This window comes from Anomaloglossus baeobatrachus, chromosome 2, assembly GCF_048569485.1.
Source record: "Anomaloglossus baeobatrachus isolate aAnoBae1 chromosome 2, aAnoBae1.hap1, whole genome shotgun sequence".
Classification (NCBI taxonomy): domain Eukaryota; kingdom Metazoa; phylum Chordata; class Amphibia; order Anura; family Aromobatidae; genus Anomaloglossus; species Anomaloglossus baeobatrachus.
The window spans coordinates 774195078-774216431 of NC_134354.1; the positions used below are offsets into that span (position 1 = coordinate 774195078).

Below are 21354 nucleotides of genomic sequence, written 5' to 3' on the forward strand. Positions count from 1 at the left end.
CATGAAACACTGGAGCTGCCGGTAGGTCAGAAAGCGCAAGAAACCGAGGCTATAGAAGGCGTTGAAGTGTAAGTATAAGATGGGGGGGGGACAGGGGACTTAGATTTAAAGCACCACTCCAGCGGTGCAATGAAAAAAACGCTGGAGTGGTGCCTTAAAGGGAATCTGTCAGCAAGTTTTTGCTACCTCATCTGAGAGCAGCATAATGTAGGCAAAGAGACCCTGAATTCAATGATGTATCACATAGATTACTGGCTGCAGCCATTCTGACAAAGTGAAAAATTTGAGATTTTGCATGTAGCAGACCTGAGAAAGCTGTCCCCGCTCACACCAGGATTTCAGTGCACATTTCCATAGACAGAAGCTACTAATCACAGAGGGGGGCAGGGTCTCACTTTAATTCACCTGCTTCTGAGACCCACTAATGATAAAGATAAGAAGCTTAAACTCACATTGCATTTAAACAACAAAAAAAAAAAGACTGTGTGATAAAAGACACAGGGTTGAATTTTCTGTTTTAACACTTGCAGCTTACTATCTTCAGGTTTTATTGCAGAAATCTGCTGACTGAGCCCCTTTAAGGGTAAAAATCTGTATTATATGGATATATATTCTCCCATTACTGAGATAGGAGATGATAGTTGGTGCTTATAAGATTATATGAAGAGGGGAGGAGCTAGAGACAGATGTGGACCTTCTGCTGCAAGTTCTCAGGAAATGACAGTTGCAGTTTTTTAACTGCCATTTCAGGAGAACTTGCAGTAAAATGTCTTCCTCTAGTTCCTCCCTTTTTCCATAGAACTTTTTAAGCACCAACTGCCATCTCCTATCACAGCAGTGGGATAATCTGTCTTCACTGAATACAGATTTGACAGATTTTTATTTTTTAAATTGATAATGAACGATCACTCTTAGTAGAGAAAGAAGCAAATTTGTCTGATCAGATATATTACAAAGTTGCTTATTTTCATGTGTGCTATTGATTTATGAAATAAAAATTAAATTGTCGGGTATGCTTTAACCCCTTACTGACCTAGGACATATTGGTGCATCTTACATTGGATCCCTGACTTTATGAGCCCGCATATTTCCCGGCAGATGATGGCTGTGTTATTCAGCCATCATCTGCATCTAACAGTCTGTTAACATGCTAGGTTCCGCTGTCCATCTTTGCAGCATTTAATTTGCCTGTCGGCAAGGGGGGCATCCTTTGACTCACTCATCACTGTGACGTGACGTGATTATAGGGACCCCAATTGCTTGCCACGACAGCCAGGGGTCTGCTTAAGACCCCCGTACCTGTCATTATGATAGTCACGTGAAAGCCAGTGTTTAGCTGGTGTTCATAGGAGACTATGATTTTTGCTATATACAGCAATACTGTGATATTGTTGTATATAGCACAAGCAAGAATCATATTGCTAGGTAATTTTTTACCGTAAAATGAACACTGTACATAAAAAAATCCTCCAAAAACTATTGAGGAATTGGTTTTTTTTTGGCTATTTGGAATATTTTCTTGCTTTACAGTACATCACACAATCAAATGAATGGTGTCATTCAAAAGTACAACTCGTTCCACCAAAAAAAACAAGCCATATTGACGGGAAAAATAAAAAAAAAGAGTTATGGCGCTCGGACTAAAGGGAGGAAAAAACGAAAGTGCAAAAATATGGAAAAAAGCCCCGTCGGGAAATATTTTACCGCTTCCCAGTACATCACATGATTAAATGAATGGTGTCATTCAAAAGTACAACTCATCCCGCCAAAAAACAAGCCATATTATCGCAAGAATTAAAGAGACGTAATGGCTAAATGTAGGGAAAATCGAAAGCTCAAAAAAATGGAAAATAGCCCCGTCGAGTACATCACACGATCAATTGAATGGTGTCATTCGTACAACTCGTCGCGCCAAAAAACAAGTCATATTGATGGGAAAAATTTAAAAAAGAGTTATGGCGCTCGGACTAAAGGGAGGAAAAAATGAAAGTGCAAAAATATGGAAAATAGCCCCGACGGGAAATATTTTACCGCTTCCCAGTACATCACATGATTAAATGAATGGTGTCATTCAAAAGTACAACTCATCCCGCCAAAAAACAAGCCATATTATCGCAAGAATTAAAGAGACGTAATGGCTAAATGTAGGGAAAATCGAATGCTCAAAAAAATGGAAAATAGCCCCGTCGAGTACATCACACGATCAATTGAATGGTGTCATTCGTACAACTCGTCCCGCCAAAAAACAAGTCATATTGATGGGAAAAATTTAAAAAAGAGTTATGGCGCTCGGACTAAAGGGAGGAAAAAATGAAAGTGCAAAAATATGGAAAATAGCCCCGACGGGAAATATTTTACCGCTTCCCAGTACATCACGTGATTAAATGAATGGTGTCATTCAAAAGTACAACTCGTCCCGCCAAAAAACAAGTCATATTGATGGGAAAAATTTAAAAAGAGTTATGGCGCTCGGACTAAAGGGAGGAAAAAATTAAAGTGCAAAAATATGGAAAATAGCCCCGACGGGAAATATTTTACCGCTTCCCAGTACATCACGTGATTAAATGAATGGTGTCATTCAAAAGTACAACTCGTCTCGCCAAAAAACAAGCCATATTGTCGCAAGAATTAAAAAGACATTATGGCTAAAATGTAGGGAAAAACGAAAGCTCAAAATTGGAAAATAGCCCCGTTGAGTACATCACATGATCAAGTGAATGGTGTCATTCAAAAGTACAATTCGTCCCACCAAAAAACAAGCCATATTGATGGGAAAAATTAAAAAAAAAGTTATGGCGCTCGGACTAAAGGGAAGAAAAAACTAAAGTGCAAAAATATGGAAAATAGCCCCGACGGGAAATATTTTACCGCTTCCCAGTACATCACGTGATTAAATGAATGGTGTCATTCAAAAGTACAACGCGTCCCGCCAAAAAACAAGCCATATTGTCGCAAGAATTAAAAAGACGTTATGGCTAAATGTAGGGAAAAACGAAAGCTCAAAAAAATGGAAAATAGCCCCGTCGAGTAGATCACACGATCAAATGAATGGTGTCATTCAAAAGTACAACTCGTCCCGCCAAAAAATAAGCCATATTGTCGCAAGAATTAAAAAGACGTTATGGCTAAATGTAGGGAAAAACGAAAGCTCAAAAAAATGGAAAATAGCCCCGTCGAGTAGATCACACGATCAAATGAATGGTGTCATTCAAAAGTACAACTCGTCCCGCCAAAAAATAAGCCATATTGTCGCAAGAATTAAAAAGACGTTATGGCTAAATGTAGGGAAAAACGAAAGCTCAAAAAAATGGAAAATAGCCCCGTCGAGTAGATCACACGATCAAATGAATGGTGTCATTCAAAAGTACAACTCATCCCGCCAAAAAACAAGCCATATTGTCGCAAGAATTAAAAAGACGTTATGGCTAAATGTAGGGAAAAACGAAAGCTCAAAAAAATAGAAAATAGCCCCGTCGAGTAGATCACACGATCAAATGAATGGTGTCATTCAAAAGTACAACTCGTCCCACCAAAAAACAAGCCATATTGTCACAAGAATTAAAAAAATGTTATGGCTAAATGTAGGGGAAAGCAAAAGCTTGGAAAATAGCCCCGTCAAGAAGGGGTTAATGTTATATAATTTATTTTTGGAGTTGGTACATTTCTAGTGACTCTTCAGCTTTTTTTTTACCTGTCTAGACCAGGTCTGGACCCTCATAATTTACAAGAAACCATCATTTCCGGCAGAGAGGGAAAGTTGTTTTGCGAGAGTTGAAGTGTTGACATGGCCGTCATGGTGGTGGACGTGGGAGCATGGAGGCGGATGATGGGGGTGGTGTGTGTACAGTACAGGACAGGAATTACAAGTTCACATGTCCTCGCACCGTTCTGGGCCTCCCCCCTCCGGTGTCTCGTCACCTGGAGAAGAAGCAGGAATGTCTCTACCTGGAAGTCACAGGAGATGCCTTCAAAGTCTAACATTTCAGGCGCCTCTCTCCTAAAAGCTCCATCCCCAGAGGAGGACGCGGTGAATCTCCTCCCTTTGTGTGGTTTCCTCCTGTCAATCACAAAACCCTCTTTGTCCCACGCCGGCATTGATGTGACTATTTATCACACGGCCCTGTCATCCTAGAAAGACGAAGAATGGAGAAGAGGAAAAAAAAGTATCTTCTTGTTCCCAGGCCTGGGAGAATACGTAGCCGGTGGCTGTGTCTCCCAGCTGGCCACCGGTAACAAAGCCATGTATTACATGAACGCCTCCCAGCCCTTCCACTTTACGGCTGATATTACAGCTCGCACGCTGGGAACGCAATCCGGCTTCACAGATTCCATTTCTGCTACTGATCCTGCAAACAAAGGGCTGGAGACGACGGCAAAAGTGGTCATTTCCTCCAGCTCTGGGCTATTATTATAGAAACCTGTTGATTTAGTTTATTCTTTCCTTCAGGAGTGGATTCTTAAAGGGGAAGTCCATGTTTATCAATATTTATTTCGATAAGATAAAAAAAGTTCACTTTTAGGTTGGATGCCAAATTTACTTTGTTGGTGGAAACAGGTGTTGATGATCGTCTGGAAAAAAAGCCGTCTGGGGACTATAGTACGAAACGTGATTAGTCCGATGAAGACCCCAGTTGGTTCCTCCCTGCACCACTGTAGTTAATTGACAGATCATTCTATACCCCTTTACAAATTTCAAAGGGAACATGTCAAGACATCTCCAGCACAGGTCGGAAATGTTTTCCTCCTCCAGCTTAGAGCAGGTTTTTCAGTGTGTGAGATGTAGGGATACAGCTCTGATCTCCTGGTCTAACCTCCCTCATGAGTCTGTGAGGGAAAGGGGCAGAACACCTGAGTTTAGCTGTGTCACATTACAAACTCTTCTATCATGCTCAGCAGGCGATGGCTGTGTGTTACATCCAGGACCTGTCAGATGGAGCTCTGCTTCCCCCACGATTGTTAAAAAGCTTGTCCACTACTTTGACATTGATGGGGCAGCTCCAGAACTGGGTTCAAAGGGAACATGTCAAGACATCTCCAGCACAGGTCGGAAATGTTTTCCTCCTCCAGCTTAGAGCAGGTTTCTCAGTGTGTGAGATGTAGGGATACAGCTCTGATCTCCTGGTCTAACCTCCCTCATGAGTCAGTGTGAGGGGAAGGAGCAGCACACCTGAGTTTAGCTGTGTCACATTACAAATTCTCCTAAACCTGCTCTAAGCTGGAGGAGAGCTGTTATCAGTGTGTGAGATGTAGGGATACAGCTCTGATCTCCTGGTCTAATCTCCTGCATGAGTCATTGCGAGGGAAAGGGGCAGCACACCTGAGTTTAGCTGTGTCACATTACAAACTCTTCTATCATGCTCAGCAGGCGATGGCTGTGTGTTACATCCAGGACCTGTCAGATGGAGCTCTGCTTCCCCCACGATTGTTAAAAAGCTTGTCCACTACTTTGACATTGATGGGGCAGTTCCAGAACTGGGCGACTCCAGCCACCTGCTGCCGCCACCAGCAATGAGAACAGCTGATTGGCGGGTGTTCCAGGTGTCAGACCCTGGACGATCAGACATTGATGATCTATCCTAACGATAGGCCATCAATGTCAAAGTAGTGGACACGCTTTTTAACAATCGCGGGGGCAGCAGAACTCCATCTGACAGGTCCTGGATGTAACACACAGCCATCACCTGCTGAGCATGATAGCAGAGTTTGTAATGTGACACAACTAATCCCAGGTGTGCTGCCCCTTCCCATCACACTGACTCATGCGGGAGGTTAGACCAGGAGATCAGAGCTATATCCTTACATTTCACACACTGAGAAACCTGTTCTATGCTGGAGGACAGCTGTTAGGAGAGTTTTTAATATGATACAGCTAAACTCAGGTGTGCTGCCCCTTCCCCTCGCAATGACTCACGCGGGAGGTTAGACCAGGACATCAGAGCTTTATCCCTACATCTAACACACTGAGAAACCTGCTCTAAGCTGGAGGAGAGCTAATAGGAGAGTTTGTAATGTGACATAGCTAAACTTAGGTGTGCTGCCCCTTCCCCCAAAATAACTCATGCAGGAGGTTAGACCAGGAGATCAGAGCTGTATCCCTACATCTCTCCCACTGATAACAGCTCTCCTCCAGCTTAGAGCAGGTTTAGGAGAATTTGTAATGTGATATAGCTAAACTCAGGTGTGCTGCCCCTTCCCCTCACACTGACTCATGCAGGAGGTTAGACCAGGACATCAGAGCTTTATCCCTACATCTCACAAACTGAGAAACCTACTGTAAGCTGGAGGAGAGCTGATATGAGAGTTTGTAATGTGACATAGCTAAACTTAGGTGTGCTACCCCTTTCCCCCACAATGACACATGCGGGAGGTTAGACCAGGAGATCAGAGCTGTATCCCTACATCTGACACACTGAGAAACCTGCTCTAAGCTGGAGGAGAGCTAATAGGAGAGTTTGTAATGTGACATAGCTAAACTTAGGTGTGTTGCCCCTTCCCCCAAAATAACTCATGCGGGAGGTTAGACCAGGAGATGAGAGCTGTATCCCTACATCTCACACACTGATAACAGCTCTCCTCCAGCTTAGAGCAGGTTTAGGAGAGTTTGTAATATGACACAGCTAAAATAAGCTAAAAATGTAATAATTAATAATTACTTTGATAGAATAAAAGAATATTAGCGTTAATTGGTGTGATGCAGTAATAATAATATGATCCAATAGTTGTATGTTCTGTTATTTTAGTTTTCTGTCCTCTGTATTGTTATTTTTCTTGCACGTTTCACGCTCCCCCTTATTTTTTCTTGCACGTTTCACGCTCCCCCTTATTTCTCTTTAGTTATTACAGAGCAGGGAGGGAGGCGGATGATAGCGGAGACGCAGGACTCTGTGATTTGGTGTGACTTTTTGGCGCTGTGTTGTATAATCTTCCCTATTGGATTTTCACAGTCGTTTCTTTGTTTCCAGAATACTTTTTTTTCGACTTTAACCAGACCCATGAGAGCGGCTGCCACTAATCTGGGGGATTTTGTATGTTTCCATCTGCTCGGCGCTGCGCACTGGACGGTGTCTGGTGACATTGTACAGGTCGCCTCAGTTTACTGTACGTTGTAAAGTGTGATGTTTTCTTGGTTACATTGGGTACTGCTGAATACTTTGTATGGTGCTTATCATCACTCACATCAGTCCCCGATGTAATGTCTCACCAGTGAAGTGCTTCTTCACACCCCTTTGTCAGTTGTAGTGCAGCACCGGGAGTTCATTTTGGTGCAGCAGGGTGGTCCTGTTGGAACAGCAGAGGCTGTAGAAAAAATACAACTGGATGAGTTGAGTAGTAGAACACTAGGAGGTCAAGATACCAGCACAGCAGAGTAGACGTAGCAAGGAAGCTGAGAAGAGTATGATACGGTGTCCTATGTGAAATGGGAAAGTGGTTAGCAGAGCCCAGTGAAGTAGCAGAGCTGGGAGTGCCTGGTGGCTCAATGGAGAGATAACAGAAGAATTCAGTTATGTAGCAGAGCCCAGTGATGCAGCAAATCTGGGAGTGCCTGACTGCTCAATGAAGAGATAACAGCAAAATTCAGTTATGTAGCAGAGGTGGGAGTGCCTAGCGGCTCAATGGAGAGATAACAGCAGAATTCAGTTATGCAGCAGAGCCCAGTGATGCAGCAGAGCTGGGAGTGCCTTGTGGCTCAATGAAGAGATACAGCAGAATTCAGTTATGCAGCAGAGCCCAGTGATGCAGCAGAGCTGGGAGTGCCTGACTGCTTAATGAAGCGATAACAGCAGAATTCAGTTATGTAGCAGAGCCCGGTGAAGTAGCAAAGCTGGGAGTGCCTTACTGCTCAATGAAGAGATAACAGCAGAATTAAGTTATGTAGCAGAGCCGGGAGTGCCTGGCAACTCTGTGAAGAGATGACAGAATTAAGTTATGTAGTAGAGCCCAGTGATGTAGCAGATCTGGGAGTGCCTGACTGCTCAGTAAAGAGATAACAAGAGAATTCAGTTATGTAGCAGAGCCCAGTGAAGTAGCAGAGCTGGGAGTGCCTGACTGATCAGTAAAGAGATAACAAGAGAATTCAGTTATGTAGCAGAGCCCAGTGAAGTAGCAGAGCTGCGAGTGCCTGGTGGCTCAATGGAGAGATAACAGCAGAATTCAGTTATGCACCGTAGCCCAGTGAAGTAGCAGAGCTGGGAGTGCCTGACTGCTGAATGAAGCGATAACAGCAGAATTCAGTTATGTAGTAGAGCCCAGTGATGTAGCAGAGCTGGGAGTGCCTGACTGCTGAATGAAGCGATAACAGCAGAATTCAGTTATGTAGTAGAGCCCCGTGAAGTAGCAGAGCTGGGAGTGCCTGTTGGCTCAATGAAGAGATAACAGCAGAATTCAGTTATGTAGCAGAGCCCAGTGATGTAGCAGAGTTGAGCATGTCAGCACTCACTGCAGCAATGTAGCAGAGTTGAGTGCAGGGTCGCAGTGATTCAATGTGCATGAAATCACAGTAGCACAATTGGAGCAGCAGAGGAAGCAGCGTCTGGCCTATAAGACCTGTACCCCATCTAATTCCCCAATCTCAGCACACACATTGAACACTATAGCAATTGTTTTTGTGAAAGAAACAGCGCCACACATACAGATGTGGCGGTGCCCAGTACTGCAGCTGTTTGCAGTCTCCTCCTTTGGCAGAAGTGTCCAATAATCAAAAATATATCATAATCCGAGGCCCATCAGGTCCAGTTAATGCCCAATTAAAGGGATATTACGTTACACAATATAATAGGGAACTATATTGTAATATCTAAGAGTTTTTGAGTATGGAAGGCAGGAAGGGCAGAGAAGAAGATGTAAGCTCTGCGGGTTCAGAGATTGGGAGCGTGTCTGGAACCTGATCTGGAATGTCATGGGCCACGCTGCTGACAGTGACTGATGGAGGCAGCGGCGGTGACGGCCTGTGTATCCTGCGCAGTAAATCAAGAGTCATTATTCTAATGTTACAGATGAAATTACACTGCACATACTTTACATTTTTCTCCCAAAGTTCTGAAATCTGCTGGCCTGACGTGCCCCCGCTCACAGCATCCGACACCGCGAGCTGTGCGGCCGTGACATGAGGAAAGGATAGAAGGGCAGAAATATGTATAGACACACAGATAAGTGATAGATAAATACACTGTGTGCGGAATTATTAGGCAAATGAGTGTTTTGATCACATGATGCTTTTTATACATGTCGTCCTACTCCAAGCTGTATAGGCTGAGAGCCAACTACCAATGAAGTAACTCAGGTGCTGTGCCTCTCTGTAATGAGGAGGGGTGCGGTGTAATGACATCAACACCCTATATAAGGGGTGCTTAATTATAAGGCCACTTCCTTTCCTTTGGCAGAAGGGGTCAGAAGAGAGATTTGACGGGCTCTGAAAAGTCCAAACTTGTGAGATGTCTTGCAGAGGGATGCAGCAGTCTTGAAATTGCCAAACCTTTGAAGCGTGATCACCGAACAATCAAGCGTTTCATGGCAAATAGCCAACAGGGTCGCAAGAAGCGTGAGGGCAAAAAAGGCGCAAAATAACTGCCCATGAATTGAGGAAAATCAAGCGTGAAGCTGCCAAGATGCCATTTGCCACCAGTTTGTCCATATTTCAGAGCTGCAACGTTACTGGAGTATCAAAAAGCACAAGGTGTGCCATACTCAGGGACAGGCCAAGGTAAGGAAGGCTGAAAACCACCACCTCTGACCAAGAAACAGAAGATAAAATGTCAAGACTGGGCCAAGAAATATCTTAAGACTGATTTTTCTCAGGTTTTATGAATGATGAAATGAGAGTGACTCTTGATGGGCAGATGGATGGGCCAGAGGCTGGATCAGTAAAGGGCAGAGAGCTCCACTCCGACTCAGACACCAGCAAGGTGCATGATTATCATGCAGGACAATGCTCCATCACATGCATCCAACTACTCCACAGCGAGGCTGGCCAGTAAAGGTCTAAAAGATGACAAAATAATGACATGGCCCCCTTGTTCACCTGATCTGAACCCCATAGAGATCCTGTGGTCCCTCATAAAATTTGAGATCTACAGGGAGGGAAAACAGTCCACCTCTCAGAGCAGTGTCTGGAGGCTGTGGTGGCTGCTGCACGCAATGTTGATCGTAAACAGATCAAGCAATGACAGAATCTATGGATGGCCGGCTGCTGAGTGTCATCAGAAAGAAAGGGGGCTATATTGGTCACTCATTTTTGGGGTTTTGTTTTTGCATGTCCGAAATATTTATTTCTAAATTTTGTGCAATTATATTGGTTTACCTGGTGACAATAAACAAGTGAGATGGGAATAGATTTGTTTTTTATTAAGTTGCCTAATAATTCTGCACAGTAATAGTTACCTGCACAAACAGATATCCTCCTAAGAAGCCAAATCTAAAAAACCCCTCCAACTGCCAAAAATATTAAGCTTTGATATTTATGAGTGTTTTGGGATGATTGAGAACATAGTTGTTGATCAATAATAAAAAAAATCCTCAAAAATACAACTTGCCTAATAATTCTGCACACGGTGTAGAAGGAGTCAAGAAAGGCAGAACTCCATCTTCAAGGAAATACAAATTGACTTGTTTGTATATAATGCAGTCACTGCGGCTGGCACCTGTTCACACTTGCTTTATTCTGTTAGGAGGTGCTGGTCAGTTTTTTTTTTTTCCCCCGTAGCCATAGATTGGAGCTGGTGACTACTCCATAATTGGTGGAGTTCCTCTCATCAGCCTAAGGCTATGTGCGCACAGTGCATTTTTCGCGGCGTTTTTGCGCGTTTTTCGGGTGCGTTTTTGGCCTCAAAACTGCAGGACTTTGCTTCCCCAGCAAAGTCTATGAGTTTTCATTTTTGCTGTCCGCACACATCTGGTTTTTTTACCTGCGTTTTTGAGTTAAAAAAAAAAAATGGACATGTCAATTCTTTCCTGCGTTTTTCTGCGTTTTCCCCTCACGCAATGCATTTGAAAAACACAGCAAAACGCAGCCAAAAACGCACCAAATCGCGGCAAAAATGCATGCATTTTTTTGATGCGTTTTTTCGACGCAGGTGCGTTTTTGTGCGTTTTTAGCGGCCAAAAACGCACAAAAACGCAGCGTCAAAAAGACGCAGTGTGCGCACATAGCCTAAGGCTGCTTTTGCTTAGATATGGGATAGATGGTTGTATGGATGGATAAAGGGATTATTGATAGATGGATAGAGGGATAGATAGAGGGATAGATAGATAGATAGATAGAGGGATAGATATATAGAGAGATAGATAGATAGAGGGATAGATATATAGAGAGATAGATAGATAGAGGGATAGATAGATAGATAGATAGAGGGATAGATAGATAGATAGAGGGATAGATAGATAGAGGGATAGATAGAGGGATAGATAGAGGGATAGATAGATAGAGGGATAGATAGATAGATGGATAGATAGATAGAGGGATAGATATATAGAGAGATAGATATATAGAGAGATAGATAGATAGAGGGATAGATAGATAGATAGATAGATGGATAGATAGATAGAGGGATAGATAGATAGAGGGATAGATAGAGGGATAGATAGAGGGATAGATAGAGGGATAGATAGAGGGATAGATAGAGGGATAGATAGATAGAGGGATAGATAGAGGGATAGATAGATAGATAGAGGGATAGATAGAGAGATAGATAGATAGATAGATAGAGGGATAGATAGAGAGATAGATAGATAGAGGGATAGATAGATAGAGGGATAGATAGATAGATAGATGGATAGATAGATAGATATATAGAGGGATAGATAGATAGAGGGATAGATAGATAGAGGGATAGATAGATAGAGGGATAGATAGAGGGATAGAGGGATAGATAAACAGATGATAGATAGCTAGAGGGATAGTTGAATGATGGATGGATAGTTGGTTGGGTAGATGGATGAATCAGATGGATAGATGGATGGATAAATTGATAGATGGATGGATAAAGAGATTGATGGATGGATAGATGGATGTAGAGATGGATACAATGATGGATAGAAGGATGGATGAATCAATGGATAAAGCAATTGATGGATAGATAAATGGAATGAGAAATGGATAGATAGATGAATAAAGAGATTGATGGATGGATAGATGTTTGATATATGGATGGATAGATAAAATGATTCATAGATAGATAGATAGATGAATAAAACTATTGATGGATGGATAGAAAAATTGATAAATGCTTGATGCATGGATAAATGTGTGGATGGAAAGATGTTTGTTAGATGGATAAACTGATGGCTGGATGGTTAGATTTGTGGATAGTTGAATGAATTGATGGATAGATGGTAGATAGAGAAATGGATATATGGATAAAGAGATTGATTGATAGATGTATAGATGGATCAATGGATTATAGCGCACAATCATCAGGATTTTCCTATATAACGTAAAGCCAGTGCTATACCGGCACTATCAGGCTGATTCTATACATACCTGTAGTGGTCAGCTCGGATGTATAGGTTTGAAACACAAGCAAGTATAGGTTGTAAAATGAGCAGCTTTTTGAATGACAGCAGCTGCCAATCAGCTGATAGCTGGGGTGGGTATTCATAGTTATCCCCTCCCCTGCCTGTCCGTCCTCCTCCTATCTGTTATTTATGCTAATTCTATTATAGAATCATTTTACTAACTGACTAGAAGGACCTGTGCTGATGTCATACCCATGTGACTAGAAGGGGCGGGGCCTCAGCCAACATAGCTGATACCAGGAAGCAACATTATTTTTCTGTTGGCTGGGGCCCCGCCCCTTCTAGTCACATGGGTATGACATCAGCACAGTTCCTTCTAGTCAGTAAAACAACTCTATAATAGAATTGGCATAAATAACAGGAAGGACGGACAGGCAGGGAGGCGGGAATCACTATGAATACCCACCCCAGCTATCGGCTGATCGGCAGCTGCTGTCATTCAAAAAGCTGCTCATTTTACAAACTTTACTTGCATGTGTTTCAAAAACAAAACATCTGAGCTGACCACTACAGGTATGTAGAGAATCAGCCTGATAGTGCCAGTATAGCACTGACTTTAGGGAATATAGGAAAATCCTGGTGGTTGGTGCACTTTAAGCAATTGATGCATGGATAGATGGATAGATAGATAGATAGATAGATAGATAGATAGATATAGATGGTGTGAGGTAAATCCGGAGATATGACGATAAATCATGACATTCAAGTCATGTCAGGAAGCCCTCTCCTGGTGTCACCCCCCCCCCCCCCCTTCCCTTCACACAACTGGTTTAGCAACAAATCCATGGCCATGTCCTGTGATATGGAAATTAGGTGGCTTGAGGACAATGGACACAGGATGACTCCCTGCCGTCACCCTGTAGTGGGGGCTGCTAGCTAGTTAGCAAGGCTATGGAAATAGCCAGACAGAACGACTCCAGTAAAAAATGGTTCATATCTCGCAAGCCATATTTCCGATAAATATGGCAACCATAAAAATGGTGTCTCCGCATGAGGACGATGCTGGCACACCCTTTTTATGGGAGCAGGACATTGGGAAATGCCCCAGGCGTGATATCAGCCAATGGGGAACTGGCAGACAGGTCATGAGTCCCCTCGTTCTGTAGCTAAATTCATAACTGTCACAATGAGAGCATTGGCGTCCGCCTACGACGCTCCCAGGCAAAGTTATGGCCAATATCCCCTTTGCTGGATAATTCTGATCCATGCAGGGGGAGTGGCAGTGCTTCCCTGTGAGGTCACTAAGGTAGGAGGGGACCTGGATTTGCCCAGGTTGATAACCCTACTTCGGCCATTTTCCAGCGTTCTTCTGCTCGGGGGCCTGGTTGGGACAGACCTGTGAGAGAGTTCCTGGAAACCTGGTCTACAGCGCCCCCCTGTGGCCAGACGCACAAGGTAACTGATTGAACTGTGTATGCCTGTTTGTAAACCATGCTTTATCTGTAACTGTACTCTGACATAACTGTATATTCTGTAGATTCCCTATTGTATATATTGTAGTTTCTAGTGTGCTTTAGGCGATTAAATTATATAATTAATCCTGGGCTGTTCTGTTATCTCGATCTTGAATCCCACGTCTGTGTGTTCGGCTAATAGTTACCGTAAATCGGTTGGTGGCAGCGAATTGTGCCAAGGATTATTGTGGGGAGGCCAGTGAGATTCGGGAAGATATTATATATTCCGCCCGCGGAGGTCGGGGGAATATATACCCTACTCTCACCGGGGACCCTTCAATAATCGGCATAAGTAGTATAGCGGCCTCCTTGCTTATTGTCGGGCAATTCCATAATTGGCCTGACTATAAGAGGGGCGCTAGAGAGCGCATCACGTGCTCTGTCTGTCGGTCGGGAGGTATAAAGGAGGGGTGACCCCCCACTTGTTACCCCCCGATTGTGACGTACTGGTAGCCAGCGCGGGGGATTTCTGAGTGACCCCCCCGGTGGTTTGTGACATATTGGTGGCATAGCGGTGGGATCGAGATAATAGTGTGTGTGAGTGTGAGACCCATACTCCCAGACACTAAAGACTGCCTGCAGCAGCTGTGGCTGCTGGGGTCTTCAGACTAGCTCAACACTAGAGTGTCAGAGTGCAGATACTGTAAGGTGTGTGGAGGCATCAGGTGTCAGTTCTGTGTCAGTGACCAAAAGTCTGCAAGAATGGCTGAGAGCACCAGGAGCAAAGCCAAAGGAATGGCCGATGCTCAGGCCAGAGACGACGAGGAGGTTGTCCACGAGTCCTCCAGGAGCCCGACGCCAGAGAACAGCTCTGCAGAGGACATCGCACAACCTTGCACTGCTGGACAAGATGAGGAGGAGCTCGCCCAAGGTTCCTCAACGAGCCAGATGCCAGCCCTCCGCTCTGCAATGGACAGTGAAGCACCAGGCTCCGCAGCGGGCCGCAGATCACCACGTGCCATTCCACCGAGCCTGGGAGGCTCGGATAGCCTTCTTCAAATGGCTATGGCCCTACTCCAGGCTGGAGACCGGGAGGGCTACCAGGCACTCCTGGCAGAGCGCAGGGCAGCGTGTGAGGCTGCGGAGCGGCAGGCAGAGCGGCAAGCAGCGCGTGAGGCTGAGGCTGCGGAGCGGCAGGCAGCGCGTGAAGAGCGCCAGGCAGAGCGTGACTACCAGCTGCAGCTAGCTCAGCTCCGGCCCTCATCAGCCGCACGTGACCTTCAAGACACCAAACTTCCAAAGGTCCGTGTTGAGGACTTCCCAGTGCTGGAGAAGGATGGAGACTTGGACTCTTTCTTGACTGCTTTTGAACGGACTTGCTTGCAGCACCATCTGAACAAGGACCAGTGGGCCAAATACCTGACCCCCCGTTTAAGGGGTAAGGCCCTGGATATCCTTGGGGACTTGCCTGCTGAGGCAGATCAGGGCTACGACACCATCAAGCGGGCCCTGATCCAACAGTACAACCTCACTCCAGAGTCCTACCGCAAGAAGTTCCGGAGCCTACAGAAGGGACCAAAGGACTCCTGGGCTGACCACCGGCGGGCACTTGCCCGAGCTGCCGACCACTGGACCCAAGGCCTGCAGCTTTCCACCGGACCGGAGATCCTGGACTTGTTCATCACGGAGCAACTCTTGTGGAACTGCCCTGAGGATCTCCGCCAGTTCATCCGAGACCAGAAGCCAAAGGGGTCCACGGCTACAGCTGCCCTTGCCGATGACTACACCAACAACCGGGCCGCTGAGGCCAGGAGAGCGGCCACCAGCAGCACCTGGAGAGGGGGTAAGATGAATTCTGCGACTGCCCCACCTGCCCCTAGACTGCAGGGGGTGTCCCCCTCAACTCCCCTCTCCAGGCCCGTGGCGGAACCAAGACGGTGCCACCAGTGCAACCTACCTGGACACTTCAAGGCCATGTGCCCTCAGCGTCCCAAGGCCCCGGCTCCGTCCCCGTCCCAAGGGCCGCCCAAGGTGTATTGTGTGGGTGGGGGTGGTGGTAGGTCCCTGGACAGCTTCCAACCTGTCACCGTCGGCCGGTCTGTGACCATAGGACTGCGAGACAGCGCCTCGGAGGTGACTCTGGTGCGGCCTGAGATGGTGTCCCCCCAAGACTTGATCCCTGGAAAAACCCTCGCTGTCTCCGGGATTGGAGGCATTGACCCGGCGCTGCCTGTTGCTGACATTTATGTGGACTGGGGCGCAGGGCGAGGGGTGAGGGAGGTGGGGGTAACTGATCGGATCCCTGCAAACGTGCTACTTGGGACAGATTTGGGGCAGATAACCTCCCAGTTTGGGCCCCAACCAAGGGCTGAACCGTCAGCCCGTACTGACATGACTCCTAACAATGTTAATGTGTTATCTATGAATGATGTAAGGGAGGAGGGAGTGAACTCTGATATTTCTGCTTGCATAGACACACACACAGCTGCAGCTGTGACAGGGGAGGGGGTCAGAGAAAGGTGTGACAATGCCTCTACAAGTAACCAGCCTGTGAGCTGGGATCTGCTGCCCTCTGCAGGGATAAGCAGAGAGCAGGGTGCTGCAGGGGGAGGACCAGTGTGTGGGGTGGGGGCTACCACAGCAAATGTGGGGTCCCCAGAGATTTCACAGCGGGGTTCTGTTGCTGCAGGAGGGGAACAGGCAGGTGAGATTGGGGCCGGTCCAGGAGCGGAAGTGCTCCCAGGTAAGATCTCGGTGCATGGTTCCCCCACAACCGGGGTGTCAGGAAGCCAGGTAGGTCTGCCTGAACCGGCGACTTGGTCAGGAACGGAGGAGGAGCAGGCACGACCCACGGTCGCAGCGGCTGTGGCCGCTGTCACCCGCAGTGGGAGTGCTGGAAGCCAAGGGGCCTCCCGGAGGTCCGATAGCTCTTCCCCTTCTGACCTAGTGGCAGCCGAGTCAGGTGGAGGCCAGGACACAGGTCCCGGGGTACTGACTGAAGATGTGACAGTCTCGTCGATTCTGGCCACATCTAGTCAGGAGTTTCAGGCAGCGTTAGAAGCTGACGACAGCCTGAAAGCTCTAAAGGAGCAGGCGGCACAGCCTCCCTCGGACTCGGACCCGGAGCGAGTGGTCTGGGACCAAGGACGGCTGTACCGGGCCACGGTCCAGCAGGGTTCACCGGAGGCGTGGCCCAGGGACCGACAGTTGGTGGTACCCTATCCGTTCCGGACGGAGTTGTTGCGGATCGCACATGAGATTCCGATGGCCGGACACCTAGGGATCGCTAAGACCAAGGCCAGGTTAAACCAGCATTTCTACTGGCCAAAAATGGGGGCCGATGTGGCTGCCTACTGCCGTTCGTGTGAAACCTGTCAGAGAGTGGGGAAGGCGGGGCCACGCCCCAAAGCCCCACTGGTATCTCTGCCAATCATCGATGAGCCTTTCAGGAGGGTGGCTGTGGATCTGGTCGGCCCGCTGGCCATCCCCAGCAGCTCCGGGAAACGCTTCATACTGACGGTAGTGGACTATGCCACCCGGTACCCAGAAGCAGTGGCCTTGTCGTCCATTCGGGCTGACAAGGTGGCCACCGCATTGCTGGAGATTTTCTCCCGAGTGGGTTTTCCCCAGGAAATGCTCACTGACCGGGGGACCCAATTCATGTCCCAGCTGATGGAGGCCCTCTGTAAGCAAGTCCAGGTGCGACATCTGGTGGCCAGCCCGTACCATCCACAGACTAATGGCCTGTGCGAGCGGTTCAATGGCACCTTAAAGCAGATGCTTAAGATGTTGGTCGACTCCCATGGGCGTGACTGGGAGCGGTATCTCCCACACCTGTTATTTGCTTACCGGGAGGTTCCACAGGCCTCAACAGGATTCTCACCGTTTGAGCTCCTGTACGGGCGACGTGTGCGGGGCCCCCTGGCTCTGGTGAAAGAGGCTTGGGAAGGGGATTTGGCCACCCCTGGAGTGTCGGTTATCGAGTATGTCATGCGCTTCCGGGACAAAATGCAGGCCTTGACGCAACTGGTACACGACAATATGGCTCAAGCCCAGGCCGATCAGAAGCGTTGGTACGACCAGAACGCTTGTGAGAGGACCTACCAAGTGGGTCAAAAGGTGTGGGTACTGGTCCCCGTACCACAGGACAAGCTTCAGGCAGCCTGGGAAGGCCCATACCTCGTGTACCAGCAGCTCAACCCTGTGACGTACCTGGTCACCCTGGACCCTGCCCGTGGAAGGCGGAAGCCCTTCCATGTGAACATGATGAAGGCACATCATGAGCGGGAGGCATGTGCGCTCCCCGTGTGCAACCTGCCCGAGGAGGGAGAAGCGGAAACCCTCTTGGATATGCTAGCCCAGGTTAGGGCAGGCGGATCCATTGAGGATGTGGAGGTTGGCCACCAGCTCTTGGAGGACCAACGGTCCCAGCTGTGGGCCACCCTACACCCCTTCCGGGGGTTGTTTACCAACCAGCCCGGAAGGACTGACTTGGCTGTCCATCACGTGGACACTGGGGATCATCCCCCGATCCGGCGTTCAGCATATCGGGTCTCCCTGGAGGTGCAGCAACACATGCGCCAGGAGATTGACGAGATGCTGAAGCTGGGGGTGATCCAGGCATCCAACAGCGCTTGGGCCTCGCCTGTAGTCCTCGTCCCTAAGAAGGACCGAACCACGCGGTTCTGCGTGGACTACAGGGGGCTCAATGCTGTCACGGTCGCCGATGCGTACCCAATGCCACGCATCGATGACCTGCTCGATCAGTTGGCCGGGGCTCAGTACCTGACCATCATGGACCTGAGCCGGGGATATTGGCAGATCCCCCTGACTCGCAAGGCCAGGGAACGCTCTGCCTTTATTACCCCATTTGGACTGTACGAGTCCACGGTGATGCCATTCGGGATGAGGAATGCCCCTGCCACTTTCCAGCGGATGGTCAACACCCTGCTCAAGGGACTTGAAGGGTACGCGGCCGCGTACCTGGATGACATTGCCGTCTTCAGTCCCACCTGGGAGGACCACCTAGAGCATCTAGCACAGGTGCTCAGGCGGATCCACCGGGCAGGTTTGACCATCAAGCCGGGAAAGTGTCAGCTGGCCATGAGCGAGGTCCAGTACCTCGGTCACCGGGTAGGTGGGAGAACACTGAAGCCCGAGCCTGAGAAAGTGGAAGCCATCGCATCCTGGCCCACCCCCAGGACCAAGAAGCAGGTGATGTCCTTCTTGGGGACCGCTGGGTACTATAGGAGGTTTGTTCCATGCTATAGTAGCCTGGCAAAGCCCTTGACGGACCTCACCAAGAAGAAGCTGCCCTCTGCAGTCGATTGGACAATGGACTGCGAGACAGCCTTCCGGGCCCTAAAGGACGCCCTGTCCAGCCCGCCCGTGCTACAGGCAGCCGACTTCACGCGGCCGTTTGTAGTACAGACCGACGCCAGTGACTTCGGCCTCGGTGCGGTGCTCAGCCAGGTGGACTCTGCGAGCCAAGAGCACCCAGTCTTGTACCTGAGCAGGAAGCTGTTACCAAGGGAAGTTGCCTATTCCACGATGGAGAAGGAGTGCCTGGCCATAGTGTGGGCCCTGCAGCGTCTGCAACCCTATCTATACGGGCGCCACTTCATCGTGGAGACGGACCACAATCCCCTCAGCTGGTTGCACACCGTCTCTGGGACGAATGGGCGACTGTTGCGATGGAGCCTTGCGCTCCAGCAATACAACTTCACCATTCGCCACAAAAGGGGCCGTGACCACGGTAACGCAGACGGGCTGTCCCGACAAGGAGAGGTCGCGGACGGGCGCACGGGGGAACACCGGAGTGTGCTGCCCCCTAGCGCCCTCAAAAGGGGGGAGGTGTGAGGTAAATCCGGAGATATGACGATAAATCATGACATTCAAGTCATGTCAGGAAGCCCTCTCCTGGTGTCACCCCCCCCCCCCTTCCCTTCACACAACTGGTTTAGCAACAAATCCATGGCCATGTCCTGTGATATGGAAATTAGGTGGCTTGAGGACAATGGACACAGGATGACTCCCTGCCGTCACCCTGTAGTGGGGGCTGCTAGCTAGTTAGCAAGGCTATGGAAATAGCCAGACAGAACGACTCCAGTAAAAAATGGTTCATATCTCGCAAGCCATATTTCCGATAAATATGGCAACCATAAAAATGGTGTCTCCGCATGAGGACGATGCTGGCACACCCTTTTTATGGGAGCAGGACATTGGGAAATGCCCCAGGCGTGATATCAGCCAATGGGGAACTGGCAGACAGGTCATGAGTCCCCTCGTTCTGTAGCTAAATTCATAACTGTCACAATGAGAGCATTGGCGTCCGCCTACGACACTCCCAGGCAAAGTTATGGCCAATATCCCCTTTGCTGGATAATTCTGATCCATGCAGGGGGAGTGGCAGTGCTTCCCTGTGAGGTCACTAAGGTAGGAGGGGACCTGGATTTGCCCAGGTTGATAACCCTACTTCGGCCATTTTCCAGCGTTCTTCTGCTCGGGGGCCTGGTTGGGACAGACCTGTGAGAGAGTTCCTGGAAACCTGGTCTACAGCGCCCCCCTGTGGCCAGACGCACAAGGTAACTGATTGAACTGTGTATGCCTGTTTGTAAACCATGCTTTATCTGTAACTGTACTCTGACATAACTGTATATTCTGTAGATTCCCTATTGTATATATTGTAGTTTCTAGTGTGCTTTAGGCGATTAAATTATATAATTAATCCTGGGCTGTTCTGTTATCTCGATCTTGAATCCCACGTCTGTGTGTTCGGCTAATAGTTACCGTAAATCGGTTGGTGGCAGCGAATTGTGCCAAGGATTATTGTGGGGAGGCCAGTGAGATTCGGGAAGATATTATATATTCCGCCCGCGGAGGTCGGGGGAATATATACCCTACTCTCACCGGGGACCCTTCAATAATCGGCATAAGTAGTATAGCGGCCTCCTTGCTTATTGTCGGGCAATTCCATAATTGGCCTGACTATAAGAGGGGCGCTAGAGAGCGCATCACGTGCTCTGTCTGTCGGTCGGGAGGTATAAAGGAGGGGTGACCCCCCACTTGTTACCCCCCGATTGTGACGTACTGGTAGCCAGCGCGGGGGATTTCTGAGTGACCCCCCCGGTGGTTTGTGACAGATGGATAGATAGATAGATAGATAGATAGATAGAGGGATAGATATAGATGGATAGATAGATGGATGGATGGATGGATGGATAGATAGATAGATAGATGGATAGAGGGATAGATAGATAGATAGAGGGATAGATAGATAGATAGATAGAGGGATAGATAGAGGGATAGATAGAAAGAGGGATAGATAGATAGAGGGATAGATAGATAGAGGGATAGATCGATAGATAGATAGAGGGATAGATAGATAGAGGGATAGATAGATAGATAGATAGATAGAGGGATAGATAGATAGAGGGATAGATAGATAGAT

The 21354-nt window shown here is 47.8% G+C and overlaps 1 protein-coding gene across 1 annotated transcript in view; it reads left to right on the plus strand.

Moving 5' to 3' along the window:
* Positions 1–21354, plus strand: part of TMEM135 (transmembrane protein 135) — a 518807-nt gene that overhangs the window by 407102 nt on the left and 90351 nt on the right. The gene's annotated exons all lie outside the window — the stretch shown is intronic.